Genomic DNA, 22500 nt, shown 5'->3' on the forward strand with positions numbered 1-22500 from the left:
AAAAAAAAAAAAAAAAAAAGAAAGTAAAAAGAAAAAACCCCACTGGTTAAAGATTGTGTTCCATCAATTCACAGAGTAAATATGTGTTGATAATTGAAGGGATAGAAACATATTTTTTCTCTTGCACATAGTTCTTTAAGACTCCTTGGGTAAGATTCAGCATATTGTTTAGCACAGTTAGTGATGAATGAATGTCAGTATAGAATAGAGTTTACGCTTCCAATTTGAACTCTCTTTACCACTTAGTTGCTATGGGGCTTTGGGTAACGCACTCCATCACTTTGTGTCTTGCTTTCCTAATCTGCAAAATGGGGATAACAGTACCTACCTCATAGACTCGTGAAGATTAAATCGAGTGATACATCTAAAGAGCTTAAACGGTGCTGGGTGGACAATATTAGTTACTACTATCTTCTAAAGTCTCCTATGTGGACTTTAAAGCTCTCTGAATGTCTTTATTTTGTTTCCATTTTCTCATCTAAATGTTTCCCACATTCTTGCTCCATTCGAGTATTTCTTGTTTGTCTTGTTCATCTATGTAGGATATTGCTCCCTGTAGACTTTAAACCAGACTTACTCATTCCCCCTCCAAACCATGACTTTATTCCTATTTACGTCAATTTTGAGTCAGTCTCTAAGTTGACCCCACAACCAGAAATCTATGAAGCATCACTAAATTCTCTGTTCTCCCTCTCCTGGGCTTCTTATATAACATCTTGTATATATTCTCTTAACCACAGGGGATGTTTCAGTAAAATTAAAATGTGTATTTTTATTTTCTTAAACAGGAGAAATCATTGGGTATGACATCACCGTATATAATAGAAAATCAGCTTGGGATCACTGAGCATGGCTATGTTTAAGAGGATGGGGCAGGCAGAAGAGTCCTGGGTGCGGTGAAAACGCCCCCCACCCTTCGGAGAGACGTTGTCATTGCAGAGAAAGAGGGGTGCAGTACTGGGTCCAGGAAGGGAAGATCCTGGAATTCATCCTAGGTCTTCTGTACCCAGGAAGTGACTCTGTACGAGAAGAGAGGGGAAAATCAACAACTGATCAGCGAGAGCTATGGTATTTTGAACTCAGGCCTACCAGGGAATGATGAGGACAAAACTGAGAGGACTGTTAGGGAATAACTTTCTCTAAAGCATCAATGTAAATTGACTCTACGTTTCACACTCGTGGAAGCAGCAGAAAGAGGCCATCACAACGCCCGCCCGGACAGCTTCTGAAGCAGCTTCACCGGCAGCAGCGTCACTCCTTTCCAAGAGCGCTCTTGTCTTCCACTGTTACCTGGTAGGATCTTGTGATGGTTTTATCGCTCACATCATCATCGCTTTCAAGTCACTTTTCTTTCATCCCTCCACTGTATTATCTTCTAAAATGATTTTACTATAAGATGATTTAATCCCATGGAAATTTTTGAGTCCGTTTTATGAAGGCTAAATCCCAGGAAATACGAAGATGAGTAAGAGTCATTGCTCTTAGGGAGCTCATCTCACAAGAATTAGGCATGTTTACATTGCTAACCGACATTTAATCCAGGTCTAGGTGCTCCTAATTATCTTCCCTACTGGTTTGTCTTGTCCTGTTCATCTATTTAACACATATTTATTGAGCACTGACTATGTGCTAGGTGCTGGGCTAGCCTAAGGATGCAAGAGCAACTAACATCAGCATCATATTTACCTTTAGAGGGTGTAACTACAGAGTGAAGAACTAGGCTCATGATATACCTGGTTGACTACGTGTTCCTGTCTCTCCTCCACGGAGTAGGGTACGCTCCAATGCACTCCTCTTTCATCCATCATGTAGTCAAGTTACAGCTGAGACATGCTTATTTATTCTGTGAGTCCAACTTCAGAGGCACCTGAGAATGAAAGGACAAATCTCCATTGTCAGGGTGAAGAGCTGATAGTCTGATGTCCAATATTCTTGTGCAAACATCTTCTCAGGAGCCAAGTACCCTTCATATTATGCCCTGATTCTGTATGGGTTAGACAAGCATATCAGATAACTCTGGTTTGCAGTAAACAATCTAAATAACAGAAGGTAAAGTCAATTATATGAATATTAAGTTTCCAAGGAAGGATAGGGGAAGAGTTCCCAAGAAAAGATTCTTCTTATTGGAAGAAGCATATAAGATGAAGGCAAGTATTACTTTACTTACTTGTTTATGTATTTATTTATTTTAAGGCAGGGTCTGGCTCTGTCACCAAGGCCAGAGTGCAGTGGCATCAGTCTTGGCTCACTGCAACCTCAGTCTGCTGGGCTCAAGTGATTCTCCCACCTCAGCCTCCTAAGTAGCTGGGACTACAGGCATGCACCACCACACCCAGCTAATTTTTTGTGTTTTTTTTGTAGAGATGGAGTCTTACCATATTGTGCAGGATGGTCTTGAACTCCTGGCTCAAGTGATCCTCCTGCCTTGGCCTCACAAAGTTCTGGGATTACAGGCATTAGCCACCACACCTGGTGCATTACATGTTCACTAATGGCAATAAAACTACTACTTACAATATCAGAGTGTACAAGTAATGTATTAGCTGACTAAATAAGGAATGTGGTACATCTACTCAGGGCTTCTGCCTGTATAGAATAAGACCCCAAGGCATGGAAGAATGACTGACTGTAATAAACCAAGCCAACTAAATATTAATGGTGCTCACATAACAGCATCATATAGAACAGGAAAGAAAATTATAGATTGTACTGGATAACTCATTCAAGCATCAAATTTAGAATCAGATGGTCCTAGGTTCAAATTCCAATTCAGCTTCCTGTTTACCACCTCCGTGGTCTTGGGCAACTTGGCCTCTCTGCTCTTGCATTTTAAAATTTGCACAATACAGATCTATATTCCTATCTGGTAGAGTTCTTTCTCTATGGACTAAATAAGGTAACATAATTGAAGTCACACAGTGCACAGTGAGCACTTCATAAATACTCGAGTCTTCTTTTCACTTAACAGAAAAGGAACAAAAGCCTAGAGGACTGATCTCATTTTCCTGAAGGCCCGCAGTTAACCAATGTCAGACCCAGATGAAAGCCTCTGGCTTCCTGACTCCTGGTCCAGCTGGCTGTCTTTGATTTCCAAAATAGGGCTGTGCCAAAGACAACTGAAAATGCATTTACCTCTGGTTTTTTAAAGCTGGAGAGAATGAAGTAAAAAGAGGGGAGGAGGCTGATGTGGGGTGAGAGGTGTAAGAAGCAGATTTACTTTCCCGGTTTTGCATTACCTTCCCGAGTTTACACTGCCTGAGCACACACCCATTAACGGTGGGGGGAAGTGGCAGAGCGTAGCCAACATGGGATTAAAAATTGTGTCACATCAACCCACAAAGTAAATAATCTACCTGCCCACAATTGAAGGGGGTGTGACAGGGTATTGTGTTTTCTCTCACGCATAGTTCTTTGAGTCTCCTACGGTCATCCCAGATCTAATGTTCCAGAAGTTCCTATATACGCCTTTCCACTGGAGTTCTGTGTTTGCTAATGTGTGAATTTGGCTGACAAATGCAAGTTAAAGAAGATATCTATGAAAAGTCACTTGTAGCCTAAACGTTATTTCTGTGTGGGACTGGTGCTCCCCATGGATAAAAGCCTTGGGCCAGAGGAAGGATACCTGACTGCTTTCCTGCACTGCTGTTAACACTCGGGGGGACCCAAGAGAGGAGGCTAACTTCTCTAGACATCTATTTTGTCACTGAAACAATATCATCAAGTAGTCATTTGCTATACATTGAAGGCAAAATATTTGTCACATTTTATTTTTCTTTATCCTTATAAGAGCTTCATGGGGAAGATACTACTCCCACGTTACAAGTAAATAAATAAGGGCTTAGAGATATTGTGACTTGTCCATCGTCACTTAGCTGGTAAGTGGCAGAATCTGACAGAACCTGGATTTGAATCCAGAATCTGCTTTTAACCTCCAAGCTATGCTACTTAATATTGTGAGTGAGGGAAAGGATGCTAAAGTTCAAAGTACTTTAAAGAAGTTTAAACAAATGTTCATTATGGTCATTTATTGGGGATATAATCCCTAGGAGGTGCCTGTACCTAGGTCATTTTCAGCTCATTGAGTTTCTCATTCATTACCTCTCATCTGATCTGTGAGCCTCAAACCACAGTTATCCTATTTCATTTCCTTTGTTTTTGGTGCCAGTACTCCTCCCACATTGGCCGGTTTCGGGGGGAGCTGGCACCGCTTCTCTTCAAGTAGGGGAGTGTTTAAGTGTAAGAAGCCACTTGCACACACACATAAATATGAACACACACACACACACATTCATATTAGGTTGTGATACACATATGTGGTTTCAGAAATTGCCAATTTAAGAACATGCCATTATTATGACAGTGCATATATCACGTATAAATAATTTCCCAGCCTTGGTGATGGGTAAAAAACGCTGTGATAAAGTGATAGAAAGCGAAGAGACGTGTACTAAGAAGAATGCCAAGAGACTTAGAACCTTCTGGCTTCAGCGCCCCGTTTGAATTTTAATACAAGTTTATGAATTTTTTTCCTGCTCAGTCGGTCTCCTGAAAGACCCTTACCCCTCGGTAGGCAATGAGCTTGATGCAACCCAGCGTCTCTCCATCAGCTGATACCAAGCTTTCACTCTTATCTGTGTCTGCATTCAGGGTCACATCTGTGGAATTCTTTCTTCTGCGGTCTGGCATGGCATACAATTAGCAATTTGGTGATGACAATGTTTTTCACCCCTGCTATTGCTTTTTGTTTGGTTTATTCAGGAGACAGACACAAAATATTTTGAGACTCATTTAATTACAGCCCAGAACGATTAACGAATGCAGTTATTCATTAAATATGTATTTGTTGGACATCGTGGAAATATTATTAAACATCATGGTAATAGTTCATTTTTTGCATTAACCCTTGATGGTTACAAAGTGCATCTATAATTCGTGTCACATCTAGGCTTCCTAAGACTCCTTTGAGAAGGGAGAAAGGAATAAAACCTCATAAGGTGTGTGAGAATCATATAAGAAAAGACAAAAGGACTTAGCACCGGAAGCTGACACAGTGTAAACGATCATGAAATGTGACAATTAGCAGTTATTGGCCGATATTATTGATGATAAACCTCAGTTCAGAGAAGCTAAGTCACTTTCTCAAGGTTGCATAGTGAAGTAGTTTCCAGACTCCAAATGTGTCTTAGGGAACTGTCAGTTAAGTTGCAGTTATGAAAGGCAAAACAACAGAGCCTTAAAGGAAGAGTAAACACGACAGGTTTTATGGTGAGTGAGTAGGCAGAAGTGTTTAGGGACCTTGCGTAAAATGTCAAGTGCTCAGGGGAGAGGGTGAGGCCCAGGTTATGTACCACAGGCAGCTGTATATTCATTTTTGGTTCCTCAATTGTTCTGTGTTCCCTCAGCATCGTCACATAGAACGTGCTCCTTCTCCCCTGTCTTCTCTGTCTTCACCTCTCTCTCCAACACGTCACCCGAGTAACTCTCATGCTTCCAGGCTCAACCCAAACATCTCCTCTTCCAGGAGGCTCTCCCTGAGCCCCTGTCTGCACCTACTGACCGGTACTCACAGCACTCTGAACACCTCCTTTAGAGGATAATTGTCCAATATTTGTCTTCCCAGCTAGGAGGTAAGCGCTGAGACGTCTTCAGCTTTCCCTTGCTTGCCGGCTGGTGTCTCCCTGGCACCTCTACAGTGTCTGGCACGTTTGTCAAGTGCAGAGCCACTGCTGGCCACCATAAAGATGGCAGGAAACAAGACTGAAAAAAAAAAAAGGTGGGAAGTCATTAAAACAAATTTAAAATGCTTTACTACTTTGCCCTAGAACCACTGGGGGTGGTGCTATTGGGAGGAGCTAGGCCGTGAGAAAACATAAAGAAGCAATGGAAAGAAGCTGAGAAAAAAGACAATGGCACAAGAAAGGCGTAGAGAAGTCACTTGATGCGAAGAGCAGCAGACACGGATGTGCATCTTGGAGAAGCCATGGATGCCAAGCTTTCCACAGGCCCATGAAGAGTTACTGAGAATTAACCGCTTCTCTTTCTCTCAAACTTCCTCTTGTTTGTTATATCCACTGCCTTTTACCAGAAAGAGATGCAGAGGCCCTGCTCTCTCCGGGAGACTAACCCCTGGAGCAGTCCAGGGAATCCAGGGATAAACCTGCTGAGGGAAGAGGGAGGGAAGAATTTCCACCGGGATGACATATTTCTGACTCTGCTGTGACAATGGGTGCCGGTGGCGGGACTTTTGGCAGGAAGTACCCACCTTTGGGGGAGTCAGCATCATGCCGGGAGGTTGTCACCAGGAGGCTGTCACCGGACCCTGGAGCCCTGGCCCTCTCCCACGCGCGGTCCTGGGCAGCGGTACCTGGATGGTCTCCTGGGCGCCTCCTCCGAGGTTAGGGCAGGGCCAAGGGAGGACGCGATGCCGTAGCTATGGCAGGGCCCATTTTGTTTATGTTCCCACTCCCTCGCCCTGGGAAGCCCCAAGTTCCCACACTCACTGAGGCAGGAAGGTCACCACGGACACCTCATCTGTCTGGGCCGCTGACTACAGATAAGCAGCAGCTGCCGCATCCATGCTGGGGTCACCTCCCAGTCTGCCCACCCTGGAACCAGGGAAGAAGCCCCCACCTCCGCCCGCGCGCACGTGAGGCCTCCCCAGCAACGTCTGCTGCCCCTGAGGCCGGGATGGTGACATGGCGCCGCAGGAAAACCTGCTTTTGCAGGAGAGGCAAGACATGACCAAGGGGTTGAAAGGCTTAGGCATGCCTACCCGACAGCCTAGACTTGTATTTATTTCTACCTTACGGGTTTTTTTTTAATGTTGTTTTGCTCTGTCGCCCAGGCTGGAGTGCAGTGGTGCGAACTCTGTTCACTGCAACCTCCACTTCCCGGTTCAAGCAATTCTCCTGCCTCAGCCTCCTGAGTAGCTGGGACTACAGGCATGCGCCACCAAGCCCAGCTGATTTTTGTATTTTCAGTAGGGCCAGGTTTCGCCATGTTGGCCAGACTCATCTGGAACTCCTGACCTCAGGTGATCCACCTGCCTCGGCCTCCCCAAGTGCTGGGATTACAGGCGTGAATCACCGCGCCCGGCCCACCTTACATTTGTTGAGCACTATACAGTTTTACAGCGCTCTGCTGCCTGCATCTTTTCACATGACTCTGACCACCACCCGTGAAGATCGCAGAGCAGGTGGTTTTTTGTGTCCATTTTGCAGATGAGTAAACAGCTCCAGGATGTTCAAGACGCTTGCCAAATTCACACAACTGGTTAGTGGTAAAAGTCATGTTCACGGGGGCTTTGCACTACCTGATGCAAACACACCAAACTGACTGAAGAGTCGCACTTTTTATCCCTAAAAGAGAGCTCTTTCTCCCAGGTTTAAGCTGTTTTCCACCCAAGCCTGCGTGTAGTGAGAAACATAGCAGTTTTGGAGTTTGAATCTGATTCCTCTTCCTGCTAACCAAATGATTTAACAGTTGTGTATTTGGGACTTGATTTCCCTGAATATTTGCTTCCATGTGCATAAAATGCAGACATTGCTGCCTAACTTGAACGGTTGTTGTAAGGGTTAAGAATAAGGACAAACATCTGTTGCCTGTTTTCCATAACCTAAGCTCAGTTCTAAGCACCTTACGTTCATTGACTCATTACATTCTCACAACGTGCCTATGTGATTTCATGCATGCTATCATTATTTCATTGTACGATTGAAGCAACAATGGGAGAGAGACACAGAAACATACCCCAGGTTACACAAGCAGGTGGCAGGGCCAGGATTCCAACCCAAGCTACAGAGCTGAGTGCTTAATCTCCAGGCTATATTGACTATGCAAATTATGTTTACTGTCTACAATAGGCACTCAATCAATACCTATTACTAAGAATTGGCGAACGGTTGGTTTGATTTACAAGCAAAGTGATCAGCTAACTACCTGAAATAATTAGATAAATCAAAAGTTCTGTCTACTCAAAACATTTTCTATGTAGTATGTACTGGCTTCTAATTTCCTCCCAATAGATTCATTGCTTTAGAGCAGGAAGTCACCAGGGGACATTTGGCAATGTCTAGAGACATTTTTGGTTGTCACCATGGGGGTGACAACCTGTGGAGTGGTACTGGCATCTAATGGGTCAGGCCATGGATACTGCTAAACATCCTACACAGAAGAGTTCCTCAAAAAAGAATGGTCTGGCCCAAAACGTCAATATGCTGACGTTTAGAAACTACTTTAAAATTGAGTATTTAGAGTTGAATCAAAATTACTTAAGTTTTGAAGTGCCCTGTTGGATCCAAATTTGACACATATGCTGATTTGTGTATTCAAATTGGACACATACACCAGCAAAGTAGCGCCCTGTTTAATATCCAGTGATACATTAACTTGGTTAATTAGATGCAATCATTTGTCATTACTTGTTGTTGCTGCTGCTGCTGAGCAAAGCAGATGTGTGCCCTAGAAATGGTCAGGCTGATTTGGGGCTTGTGGTAGAGTTAGCAAAATGGAGCTGTTTTCCTGTTAAATTATGTTGCCAACCTCCAAATTGCTGACATTTCTTCCAAGATGTTGAAATAGGTCATAATAAACTCACGGCAATGCCATTTCCTTTCAGCATGCAACTCTATGAAACCCTGGTGTCTTTCAGTGCAGTCAGCCCTTGTTTTGTGTGTTAGGTACACACCAAACTTATTTTTAAAGTTTAAATTTGTTGGCCCCTTTAGAAAACTCTTATAGCTACTGATATTTTCAAAGTGATAACAGCTCTATTTTGTCAAACAGAACTTTGGCCAACAGAACACCCTTGGTGCCTGATGCATGTGTGGTGCATCTGTGGTGTCTAGCAGCATACTGAGCTTTCTTTGCTGGAAAACACTGTGTGTCACATCATCAAGACTCACTGATTTTCATATCATCATGTATTAGCTTCAAAGACTGTTTATAATCCTCAAAGGAGTTGTATCAGTCAGTTTTAGCTAGGCTGTGATACAGTAATGGATAATCCCCATATCCTAATACAACGTAGATTTGTGTTTGTTCATGTTATGTGTACATCATGAACTGGCCACTGATCTGTTTCATGTCTTCTGCATTCTTAATCTAGACTGAAGAAGCTGGCCCTATTTGGGATATGGTAACATCATAACAAGGGAAAAGAGAACGATGAAACCACATGATGGCTCTTACAGTTTCTGCTCAGCACTTATCACTTATGTTTGCATTCTATTGGCCAGTGAAAGTCCATGGCCAAGCCAGGTGTCAAATTCCTTCCATAGGCCCCAAAGGCAGGGGCAGCAAGTATTCTAAACAATAAGGTAATCTGCTATGAGTCTGTTTTCACCACCAAAGTCACAAACTTCCTAAGGGCCAGGGACTTGGCCTTGAATCATTGCTTTTTAAAGACGTTTTTATCAACAAATAATACATACCACCTTGAGTCAGTGAGGTTGGGCAGTAGCCCCCAATCCACAGGGCTGTATCTCTGGCTGATCCTCTGAAACTCAGCTTCCATAAGGGAAATGAGTTGTGGTCTCAGCTGGTGGCTGCTGTATCTATTCTGTAGATACACACACACACACACACACACACACACACACATATATGTATATATACACATCTATATGTCAGATGTATAAATGTATATATACACCTATACATACATACATATGTACATATACACCTATATATATGTATATATCGCTACTAACATTTTCAAAGTGATAACAGTCCTATTTTGTCAAACAGAACTTTGGCCAACAGAACACCCTTGGTACCCGATGCATGTGTGATGCATCTGTGGTCCCTGGCAGCATACTGAGCTTTCTTTGCTGGAAAACACTGTGTGTCACATCATCAAGACTCACTGATTTTCATATCAATGAGTATAAATAGCATCAACTATATATATATATATATAGATGATGCTATTTATACTCAATGATATGAAATATATATAAATACACATATATGAAATATATATGTGAGTGTGCATATATATATATACATATATATATATATATATATATGTAGTTGATGTTATTTATACTCATTTGGCTGATGAGTTTAAAAGAGGGAAGTTTAAAAGATGACGTAACTTGGCCTAGGTCTCACAGCTAGGAAGTTGCAAAAAAGACCCAAGTGTTTCATCTGCACAACTGACTTTTTTTTTTTTTTTTTTTTTGAGACAGAGTTTCGCTCTTGTTACCCAGGCTGGAGTGCAATGGCGCGATCTCGGCTCACCGCAACCTCCGCCTCCTGGGTTCAGGCAATTCTCCTGCCTCAGCCTCCTGAGTAGCTGGGATTACAGGCACGTGCCACCATGCCCAGCTGATTTTTTGTATTTTTAGTAGAGACGGGGTTTCACCATGTTGACCAGGATGGTCTCGATCTCTTGACCTCGTGATCCACCCGCCTCCGTCTCCCAAAGTGCTGGGATTACAGGCTTGAGCCACCGCGCTCGGCCCACAACTGACATTTTAACCAGTAATAATCTCAGTTGGAAGCATGACAGTAAATGAGAACATCCAGGAACCAAAGATAGAAAGAAAAGAGAAGAGCAGTGGGCCAAGGGCAGGGCAGGACTCTAAGGAATATGAACACTTAAGGAGCAGGAAGAACATGAACCCTTGAAGAAGACAGAGAAGGAGCAGCTAGGGGGAGACCTGCAGGGTACGGTCTCAGAAGCCAAGTGTGCAGAGTGCCAACAAAAGAGAGTGTCTAACAGAGTCAGGGATAACAGAGCAGTTGAAGGGCAGACCTGGGACATGTTCCTTGGTGTTGAGAGTCAGGTCTGGTCCCTGATAGCACCTCTCACCTCAGGGAAGCACCTGTAACCAACCTATTCCCCACCCACAACCCAGGAATAGTGATAATAAAAAAACACAGGTGGCCAGTTATACACTGACTTTGGAAACATCAACCTGTTACTGGTTCACTCTCTCAACTTTGTTTCTTAAGACTGCCTTGACCTTTGTTACCTGTCTGGGTAGATCTTTGTTTCTGGGTCTTAGTGACCTGGCTTTCAGACTCTACCTGTGTACACTTGTCTGAGGTTCTGGACTGTTCTCTCAGCTTAGGAAACCCAGCCTTACACCACATCCTTACTTCTGGTTACTACCCACTCCCACCTTCAGTCAGTGAGGTTGGGCACTGGCCCTCTATCCACAAGGCTGGATTTTCAGCCGATTCTCCGAAACTCAGCCTCCATAAGGGAAATGAGCTGTGGTCTCAGCTGGTGGCTGCTGTGTCTGTTCTGTAGATGTAGCAAATGTCTGACAATGGGGCTGCTGCCTTTGAGAGCACAGGTTGCTGGTCAGACTTGCCAAGCCCTGCACTGCCTGTTGCCAGAGCAAGCTCTCTGTCTTCAGGTGACCCTGTCCATTTGCCATGTCATTTTTTGACCCAGAACCAGTAGTTTACAGAGAGACAAAGCTGCTTTTATTTGGGGGCAAGAAGATACTTATGTAAATGAGACTTCTCAAGTCTTCTGGCCTAGTGGCTTGGCTATAGTCTGAAAGCTCACACTGTGTGGGCACCACTGGGACTTTCTTACAGCCCTGATTCATCAGCAAGAGCCTTCGAAATCTATAGAGTAGCCAACTTCTGCATTAGAGTGGGTACATATCTGGGCCTGCCTCACTCTCAGATAGTTGAACCGAACAGACCAGTATTATGAGTTCCCTCTGATGTGAGGGCACCAGAATCCTCCAGCATCTCTATTATTTTTGTTTAGTTGGAGTCTGCACCCATCCATCAGCCTTCCCTGACCATACTTCCCAGCGAGGGTTATCAGATTTAGAAGATGAAAATACAGGATACCGAGTTAAATTTGCACTTCAGATAACAAATATATTTTGGTATAAGTATATATCACACAATATTTGGGATATATTTATATTAAGACATTGTTCATCATTTATTTGAAAATTAACTGGTGTTCTGAATTTTATGTGGCCTTCCTATGGCCACCACAACACCCCTAACTTGACACTTGGCAGGAATTCATAGACCTTGAGATCCACTGGGCCCCACTTCTCTCAAGAAGGCAGTGGGGCATTTTGTGAAGAAGAAAAGCAGATGACTGGGCCTCTGCTTGGATTATGGGGATCCTAATACTGCCTGGTTCCCTCACGTTCCTTGGCCAGCTCAGAAGGACCATGAAATTAGATCTTCGAGTGCCTGTAACCTTATCTGCCTTCCATCGTTACGTTTGGATAACAAAGAGTTTGCAGAGAACACAATGCCTCTTGACCGGTGGCAGCAGCATGATCAGTATCCTGCATGACTTTCTTTTTTTTGAGTCAAAGCTTCACTCTGTTGCCCAGGCTGGAGTTCAGTGGCGTGATCTCAGCTCACTGCAACCTCCGCCTCCCGGGTTCAACCGATCCTTGTCTGCTGGCCTCCCAAGTAGCTAGGATTACAGGCACCCGCCACCGTGCCCAACTAATTTTTGTATTTTTAGTAGAAATGGGGTTTCACCATGTTGGCCAGGCTGGTCTCAAACTCCTGACCTCAGGTGATCCACCCACCTTGGCCTTCCAAAGTGCTGGGATTACAGGCATGAGCCACCATGCCCGGCCCCTGCATGACTTTCTAGGGGATGCTTTTTGCTGTTCTTGGAAAACATCTTAATATACCCTGAAACACAGCCACATACCACCTGCACAGCTATGCTTCATACAATACTGTAGCCCCAGCAGTTCTGTGTTACCTGAAACATCAGCACCTTCAAAACAGGACAGAAATGTGTGACATTTCTGAACCAAATTCTGTGTAGCCAGTTATCTGTGGTTCTGGAGTGAGAGACACCCTGGTCAGTGAAGATACCTAGACATTTCAAGAGATGTCTCACAGCATTTTGTTCTTTTCTGTGCAACTGCCCTAGTTATGACCTCCTAAAATAGAGAAGGAAGTTTGCCTGATGTGCTGAGGTTGACACTATGCTTAGGCAAGTCAAGACTCATTGCACCTCTGCCCCAGTACAGCACAAGCAAGCACTGATGATGTGCCAGGCACTGTTGAAAGGGCTTACCTGTATTAACTAATTTAATACTTGTAATGACCCTATGAGGTATATGCTATTATTATTGCTGTTTTGCAGATGAGGAAACTGAAACATGGAGAGATAAAGGAACTAGCATAAAGCCATACACGTAAAAATTTTACTGAGAAATTAAAATGAATGCAAGCAACTCAGCTGCACAGGGTGTCCTCTGCACCTGCATGCCAGTGCTGCACAGCTGGAACCTCGCTTGGTTGAGACTAGTGCGGCCAACACTGCGGAGTGAGCCACTCTGACCCATGAGCTGCTCTGTGTCATACTTCATTATCTCTGCTTGGAAAGGGAAAGGCCTGTGGTCAAGCATGTTTTCAAGCCCTAGAGGGTTCAATGTAGGATAGGGACTTCAGTCTGCCATAACCTGGATGCTCAGCTTATGCTATGCAAGGCAGCTTGCCTTACCTATGCTTGGGTGCTCCAGCAGCTGCGTGCCCAGCACCCAGAATCACAGACCAGATGCTGTATCCTGAAAGCCTGAGTACAAGAGGCAACAGAGAGACTCGCTCTGGAAGACCATGGCTTGAGTATTTCACAATCATTCTGCTCAAATGATATATTTCAAACATTTATGCATGGTGTTAATCCTGATACAGGGCCTCTTGGGGACAATTTGGATCCGTGTTAAATGCCACAAAGGTCTTTATAGGAGTAGGGTACTGCTCATTCCTGCTAGGAAGGCCAGAATGCAGCCTCAGCACAGTCACCGACCCTCCCTGAGGTGACGTGGTCTGGTGCACTACCACAAAAGCACCTGGACCCAAAGCTAAGATAACTCAACTTCCTCAAGAGCAGCAATGACTCCTGATCCACACTCACATCTGAAACTCCAGTTTTGGGACTTCTATTTGTAGTCTCCTCCCTTCCTGGGTTGATTGGTTGACTGTTTAAGAGACAGGGTCTTTCTATATTGCCCAGGCTGAACTCAAACTCATGGGCTCAGGTGATCCTCCCACCTCAGCCTCCCAAGTCGCCGGGAGGTCTGCCCTTCTTGACCAGCCATGACCGTGCCCTCTTCCCTCCCTGCGTTACTCCTCCATCCACTCCAGGGTGGAGGGCTTCTATTTCACTCTCTCTAAGCACTGCTTTCCAACCACAGCCCTCAGCTATGCCTCAGCCTGGGCCTATCCGGTCTACATCCACCTACCCACCACCCCTACACAGGTGACAAAAGCAGTGCTTAAGAAACACGTGTGTTCTTTCGCCTCCCCCACACAACTGACGGCTCTGCCTAATGCCACTGCTACACACTTTGCTTTCACTAATTATTATTTCCTGCCCTCCAGAACTGCTTTTTTGCGTACAACAGTTTCTATCCTTACTGGTTTTTTTTAACACCGCTTCTCAGTATTATTGATACTCCTGCAGCTAGACAGTACCTGGGAAGGTATGCACCAACTAGAAGGTGATTTAATGAGCCTCCCATGTTATGGCTGGCAGCAGCCTTCAGAGAGGTTTGAGTTTGGGTGCCATCTAATTCCCCTCCAGCTCATTCATTCTACCCAACTAATGGGAAAACTAGAGGACTGTTGGTAATAATAGCATCAGCAACAATAGTTACCATTTATCATATATTTACTATGGGCCAAGTACTATGATAAATGCTCTGCATATATTTTCTCACTTAATTCTCAAAAAAATGCAGTGAGGAGAATGCTGTTTTATCACTAGTTCACAGCTGAGAAAACTGCCAAAAAAGCCACATAATGAATAAGTGATAGAGCCATATTTTGAACCCAAGTTAATTTAAAGCCTGGGCATTCGGCCACTCCGCTGCCATGATCATACATCATCTGACTTCCTTCACGTCCCATCTCCCAACTTCTGTTTTTTTCTCTTTTCCTGATTCTCCAGTTACCCACCCTAGCAGGGTGATATATATGAACTGTGTGCCAAAGTGGGTGTAGACTCGTAATGACACCGTAATGACACCAACTGGACCATGGGAAATGGTGAAGGCAAGAGCAGTTATTTTCACTTGGCCCTTTGAAACAGAAACCCTGCCTCAAGTTATGAGGGATTTGTTTTATGTATTTTCCTGTTTCGTTAATCCATGAATCCCAAACTCCTAGAACTGCGCCTACCTCATATTAGGAGCCCAACAAACACCAGCATGGAAACCCAGCACGCTGGGGTAGACCCGATGAAGAGCACAGGAGCCTTAGCAAATCTAGGTGGTCTGAAACTGTCTTTTAGCTGCGCCAGATGAGAGGATGTTAACAACAATGGTGTATCATTTCTCATTTCTTGCGACTCTTTGCAGGTTTGCTTCTTGTTGTCTTATTTCAACTAACAAATTCTGTTTACTTTTCATGTATTTTCTCTACCTCAGAATTGCTGCTTATTCATAAATTCTACCTTCTTATCACATTGATCTGCTTCCTCATAGTTTTGGTTTGCTGTAACCCTCCATGCCCCCACTCCATTGTATGCCACCCTTTCTTCCATGGCTAACTGCTTCTTTCTATCTGTGTTTCCCAATTCAAATCCCAGAAGGAGAGAATCTGATGGATCAAACTAATCTTTTCCATTCAGGCCCTAGTTTTTGGAGAGGCAGCCCATAATGTCAAGGGCCAATCACTGGTCCAATCAGGTGCCATCCCTAGGTAAAGAACAACCTACCTCTGCTTCTCAAAGCAGGGGGCTGTGGGTGGGGCACTTTCATCTCAAAGAGGAAGTTGGGTGTGGCAGGCACTGTGTTGACATATCCAGTATAGGAGTGCCCTGGGAGCCCATCTCTCATTTCTGAAAGAGATAACACGGTAGGTCTGGACTTTTCATCACATATTCCCAGGAAAGCCCAGCCAAATGCAGCTGGTAAGTTGCTGAGTTTGGAATTCCTCTTGGCCTTCCAACTCCTTGCACTCTTCCTTCTGGGACTACTTTGGTTTGTCAGCTTATGACCTGTTTGGAGTTGGCTTGTTTCTGGACTCTCTCTTCTGCTCAGGTGAGCAGACTTCTAGCTGGAATGCCTGGCTCTGGGACAAGGTGAGTGTTTGGATCCAACTTTGGTTCTGCACCATTCTTTCAATTTGGATGACATTGCCTCACCTCTTGTATCCTTGTCCCTCCCTTCTACTCAATCCACTCTGCTCTGGGCTATTGCTTACCTGAGGGTGCCTTCCTTTCCCAGACCCACCAACATACTTCCAAGGGAAGAACATTTGCAAGCAGCTAGTGGGTTCAGTGAGAGCAGTTTTTAGAGGAATAATCGGGGCAGAAGCTAGATAGAAGCAAGTTGAGGAAGTGGAAATAGTGAGTATAAGACACTTTTCTGAGAAGTTCAGATGAAAAGGAGGGGAAGAAAACAGCCATGTGTCAAGAGTTTGGTGTGTACATGTTTTTTTTTTGTTTTGTTTTTAAAAGAATTTGCTTCTTGTTATATAATACATGATTTTGTAAAATATTTTGAAAAAAACAAAAATTATAAATAATATGTTTACAATTGCCCATTCAACTACCACCTAAATAATTGTGATAGCTACCAATTTTTGAATACCTACTAAACAGAAGAATTATGCTAGGAACTTCATGAATTATTTTTCTATTTCTTGTGTAATGCAATGTCCTAGATGGGCCAGAATTCAGACAGATATGGCTGTGATGCAGAATAAGACAATGTCTCTTTCCTTTAAGCAATGATTGGTATCCATTGATTTAAGGGGGCTGAGAAGTTTGCTGGAGGCAAATTGGAAATCTTTGCCTCAGTAGGGTTTTCAGCATTCATGGGCATGTCTGGAGAGAGTTCCAGAGGTAGGCAGATTGCTGGCAGGAAAGGCGGGGCCCCTGGAGAGAGCGCATTTGGTTGAGGAAGGAGTTTGTAATGGTAAGACAGGGCCTTAGACCTGGAAGGCCATGGCAAGTCTGGCTGTCACCTGGAAGGGCCTAATCCAGCTTCCTTGTATGTGTCTTCCCAGAAGAAAACAAAGAAGGGCCTCTGAGTCCTTGAAAGAGCCATGAAACTGTAATGCTCTACGGCCTATCGCCCAGTAACTGGTAACTCAATGTCATATTAAGGAAGAGAGTTTTTTTTTCTCACTGTGAAAGAGGATGCTGACAGGCATCACAGGGGCCTTCACAGTCCTCGATTTCCCATAAAACCAGCACCACAGTGCTAGCTGTGATTGCAGAAAAAGGTTTTATCCAAGTTGTATCAAGGAAATAGTAGTTGATTTCAGTTAATTCAGTAATAACACTTTACCTTGAGCATTAATGCAGAAAGTCAACTCTCCTACTTCCTGTTTTTCAAAAGCATCATTGGCTAGGGTAAATGCGCAGGGCTCCGCACCAACACAGTTTGTGGACTTCTAGATCACAGTGGTGCTGTCAGCACCAGCGTCAAATAGCGAACTATAACAACATACACAATGACAGCAGTAGCTTAAGAGCACAGGTAAGATCTGCTCGCTAATGACACCCTAATGGCTTTGTACAAAAACACCTTCTCAATGAGGCCCTCTCTGACCGCCCTGTGTAAAACTGAACAACCGCTCTGCCTCCCTACTCTGCCTCTCCTGACTTTCTCTCCATAGCACTTATCACTGTCTCATGTTTTGTAATTTTTATTTCTTTTTCTTCTATTTTTAATCATTGCTTTTCCTATCCTAGAATGCAAATGCCAGGAAAGCAGTGTCCAGGTCTATCTGTTTATTGTTGTGTCCCCAGGGCCCACATCAGTGACTCACACAGAGTGCTCAATAAAAATTCATTGGGTTAATCCATTTTATGAGTTTCTCAGAAATATTTGGGGAAGGATGAGAACTATTAAGATATTTAATTAACATAACCACATTTGGATTTATAGCCCAGGGGAACCAAGGATATTTGCTTACATTTATACCAAATTTACAAGGTCCATACTCCAATATGACCATTTTACAGATGAAAAAAACTGAGGATCAGAGTGAAAGCAACCTGCCTCAGCCCCCGTAGGTAATAAGGACCAGAGCCAATATAAACTGGTGTAATAAGTTCGAAGGCCAAGAAGGAGGTATTGCTGTAGGTAAAGCAGGAGCTAAGGAAAGCTTTAGTTGATATGGTGGAAATAGGAAAAGAGAGAAAGGGACAGAAAAGGAAGAAACTGTGAAGGCTGATTAGAAATATGGAAGGCAGAATTCAATATACTACTAAAAGCAGCAAAATAAAATGAAGAAAGAAGGATTTGTTTCTAAGAAGAGGGTGGCTTCAATTTATTTCAGAAAAGACTGGCTAGCTGAAAACCAAGAAAGAAATTCAAGACTTGTAGCTTCTAGCACATCTATGATAAAGTTATATTAATTAGATTTCATACTTGGATTTTAACTGCACAACCGATGAGAGTAAACTGCCTTATAACAAAAAGAGTAAAAATTGAGTCATAATATGGAGAAGATACTATTCTGGCAACAGTATTCAAAGAACGAAACAGGGAGCAGTGCACAGCGTTGGGAAGCAGGCATTGTCAAGATTAGGACTCAGAGTTGTTAGTGAAGAGGTTCCTAGGCAATAGAAGAGACCCTTGCATAAGGCCTTGGATTAGGGAAAAAGAATTAGATGGGCTGGGATTACAGGCTGCCTGTAATTCCAGCACGTTTGGCGGCCGAGGCAGGTGGGTCACTTAAGGTCAGGAGTTCAAGACCAGCCTGCCCAATATGGTGAAACCCCGTCTCTACTAAAAATTCAAAAATTAGCCGGGTATAGTGGTGTGCACCTGTAGTCCCAGCTACTCGGGAGGCCGAGACAGGAGAATCACTTGATCTTGGAAAGCACAGGTTCCAGTGAGCTGAGATTGTGCCACTGCACTCCAGCCTGGGGCGACAGAGTGAGACTCTGGCTTAAAAAAAAAANAAAAAAAAAAAAAAAAAAAAAGAGCTTCAATTGGCTCATGGTTCTGTAGGCTATACAGGAAGCATAGCAGCTTCTGCTTCCGAGGAGGCCTCAGGAAGCTTCCAGTCATGGCAGAAGGCAAAGGGGAACAGAAGTCTCACAAGACAGGAACAGAAGCAATAGAAAGGTTGATGGGAGGTGCTGCACACCTTTAAACAATCAGATGTCACAAGAATTCACTCACTATCCCAAGAACAGCATCAAGGGATAGTACTAAACCATTCACGGGAAACTGCCCCCGTGATCCAATCACCTCCCACCAGGCCCCACCTCCAGCACTGGCGATTACAATTTGACATGAGATTTGGTGGGAACACAGATCCAAACCATATCACAAAGACTTCAACATCATTCTCTTAATAATTGATACAAGTAGACAGATAATCAGTAATGATATAGAAAACTTGAAAAACACTATTAACCAACTTGATCTTATTGACATTTATATAGCACTTCAATACGCATCCTAAAAATATTCTTTTCAAGTGCACATGGAATATTCACCAACATAAGCCATATTCCGGGGCATAAAACAAATCTCAATAAAGTTTAAAGGATTCAAACAATTAAAACCATGTTCTCCAACCAAAAGAAAATTAAATTAGAAGTCAATAGCAGAGATGGAGGGGCAGAGCAAGATAGCAGAATAGGGGCGGGGCGCAGTAGCTCACGCCTATAATCCCAGCACTTTTGGAGGCCAAGGCAGTTGGATCACGAGGTCAAGAGATTGAGACCTTCCTGGCCAACATGGTGAAAACCCGTCTCTACTAAAAATAAAAAAATTAACCAGGCATGGTGGCATGCTTCTGTAGTCCCAGCTACTCGGGAGGCTGAGGCAGAAGAATCGCTTGAACCTAGGAGGCACAGGTTCCAGTGAGCTGAGATTCTGCCACTGTACTCCAGCCTGGAGACAAAGTGAGACTTCATCTCAAAAAAAAAAAAAAAAAAAAAAAAAAAAAAAAGAATTACAGGACCCAAGTAAGAGGGTCTGGCTCCCGTGGCATTTCTCACCCCTTGGCCCATTAAGTGGTGTTGCAGACTCCACTGTGGCACTCCATAGGGTTTTAGACTGAGAACCAGGGCAGATGATCATCCAGATCAGAAGGGTCAGGTAGGATGGCCAGCCACACATGTGAAGGGCAGATAGGGAAACGGAAGCCTCAGGAGGCTAAATCCATCCCAAGTCACACTGAATACTATGTTGAGGCAGGTGGTGGGGGGTCAGCATATTTGCTCATTCAATCAATATTTACTGAATGCTCTTTATATTCTAGGCACTGTGCCAGATATTGGGCTAGGTGCTGGGAATTGAAATAATAAACTATTTCCTGATTTCTCGTCTCTCTTCTGGAGAAAGAACTGGATTGGAACGAGGTACGGTTCTCACTGGCATGGGCATTGGGCAAGGCTGTATCTGCAAGAGGCAGACATCAGCTTGGGCAAGGGGGTCAGGCTGGGGACAGCAGGCCCTGGCTGATACGATACTTATGTTTTACCTGAATTTTGTGTCTATTTTCTATTTTGAACCTGGTGTTGTTTATATTTGATAAACAAATTAATTATTTTATGTTTTAAGTAATTTCTAAATATACAGTTACGACATTTTGCGGGGGACGGCTTTTGATTTTTAATGCTAAAAGCATTAGTGTTTCTATATTGCTGAGCTTGACAATCATCTAAAATTGTATTTATAAAATTTAAATCATATGTATAAAACTGTATTTCAAATCACTTAATACGAGTGGCTGCAAATAGGGGAAGGGACATGATTCATTAGTACTTTGGATTTCTACTTTATACCGGCAAAGCATAAATCACAGTGGGAAGCCACAATGGAGTAAGGATCTTAAACCATGGCAAGAGTGATTTAAGATCAGTCAGTGCAGCAGATAATCTGAAGAGATGATCTAACTCATAACCCTTTAAGGCATGACACTTGGTAACCATCTAACTCATAAAGGTGCCCTGGCAGGGAACCTCCACACCTGGTTGGGGTGTGTGCTCCATCTCACCCAGGTCAGGTAGGCCTGAAAGACCACCCTGTTCTCTTAGGCAAAAATATTCCTCTTCATTATTGGAAGGAAATTAAAGACAAAGCTGGTCTAATCAATAACCCCAGGCCCTTGTCTTACTGAGAAGAATAAAAATGAATACTCAATTACCTGTATTTGCCTTTGTAGAATGTGTTTTCCCTAGTAACAATGCTATACATAAAAATAAGATTTCTACATCCTATTTATATTTAATCCAGAATATATACATACACATACACACGCAGATATATAAATATATATATAGTTATATATAGTTACCTCTTGTATGGTATCCAGTCAAGTGTCTTTAGCATAACTAGAAATCAAAATTATACTAATTGAAAAACATGTCATAGCAGTAGAAAAGGTTGTGGGGGGATAGGAGAATGAAAAAGAGGAGGAGTAAAAATGTGAATTCACTTTTAAACAAATATAATTTTGGCTATATGTTTACAGGTATAGGTTCTGGCTGAAAAGATTTCAATCTCTGCTTTAATGTAAATTATAAGTATTCCCGAAGACAGATTATTTTATTTTATTTTTTTTAAGGGAGTCTCTCTGGCTCCCAAGCTGGAGTGAAGTGTCATGATCTCCGCTCACTGCAGCCTCTGCCTCCCAGGTTCAAGGAATTCTTCTGTCTCAGCTCCCGAATAGCTGGGACTATAGGCAATTGCCACCACCTCAGGCTAATTTTTGTATTTTTACTAGAGACAGGGTTTCATCATATTGGTCAGGCTGGTTGAACTCCTGACCTCAGATGATCCAACTGCCTCAGCCTCCCAAAGTGCTGGGATTACAAGCCACTTTTTATAAAAAGTTTCTGGAACTGTGGTCTGTATTATTTCAGTCTCAGTCTCACACCCCATGAAAAATTTAGGGCATTTCATTGCTACAAAGAATTTTAAAGCAGAATCAATCCATGTAATTAAATGTTAACATTTATTAAGTGCTTCCTGTATGTCAGGTACTTTTACTTTTTTAATCATTGTGCATGTATTAATTCATGCAAATCTCACAAAAGTCTACGAAGTAGGTGTCATTATTGTTTCCATTTTGCAGATGAGGAAATTGAGGTGCAAATATTGCCCAAGATCTCACAGCTAGTGAATGACAGTAAGATTCACACTCAGACTGTCTGACTCCAGAGGCCACACTTGTCATTCATGTTAATCTTACTTAACATGCTTCAAGCTAAGGACAGACTTAGTTATCTCCGCATACATCTTCCAAGTAAATGGTTTATTACAACAACATTTAGACTTGTTTACATGTTTGACACGTATTTATTGAATGATTACCTGCTATGCCCTGAAATTTGTTAAGTTTGTTTCTAAAAGTGACAAGCTTAGTTTTAAAAAGAATTCATTTTCTTCTCTTTCTTTCACAAGAGGTAGTTGTTTGAACAGCAACCTTCTGAGAACCAAAATAAGTGACGTAGAGCTACTTTTTTTTTTTTTTTTTGAGATGGAGTTTCGCTCTTGTTACCCAGGCTGGAGTGCAATGGTGCGATCTCGGCTCACTGCAACCTCCGCCTCCTGGGTTCAG

At 43.1% G+C, this 22500-nt stretch overlaps 1 long non-coding RNA gene across 1 annotated transcript in view; it reads left to right on the forward strand.

Annotated features, from left to right (window-relative positions):
• Positions 1-13949: 13949 nt before the first annotated feature.
• LOC108297872 overlaps positions 13950-22500 on the forward strand; it is a 22585-nt gene continuing 14034 nt past the window's right edge. The window contains exons 1-2 of the long non-coding RNA XR_005198649.1: positions 13950-15874; positions 20197-20296. This is a non-coding gene — a long non-coding RNA (uncharacterized LOC108297872). The remainder of the gene's footprint in view (positions 15875-20196; positions 20297-22500) is intronic.

The sequence above is a fragment of the Cebus imitator genome, unplaced genomic scaffold, assembly GCF_001604975.1.
Source record: "Cebus imitator isolate Cc_AM_T3 unplaced genomic scaffold, Cebus_imitator-1.0 Scaffold852, whole genome shotgun sequence".
In the NCBI taxonomy this organism is placed as follows: domain Eukaryota; kingdom Metazoa; phylum Chordata; class Mammalia; order Primates; family Cebidae; genus Cebus; species Cebus imitator.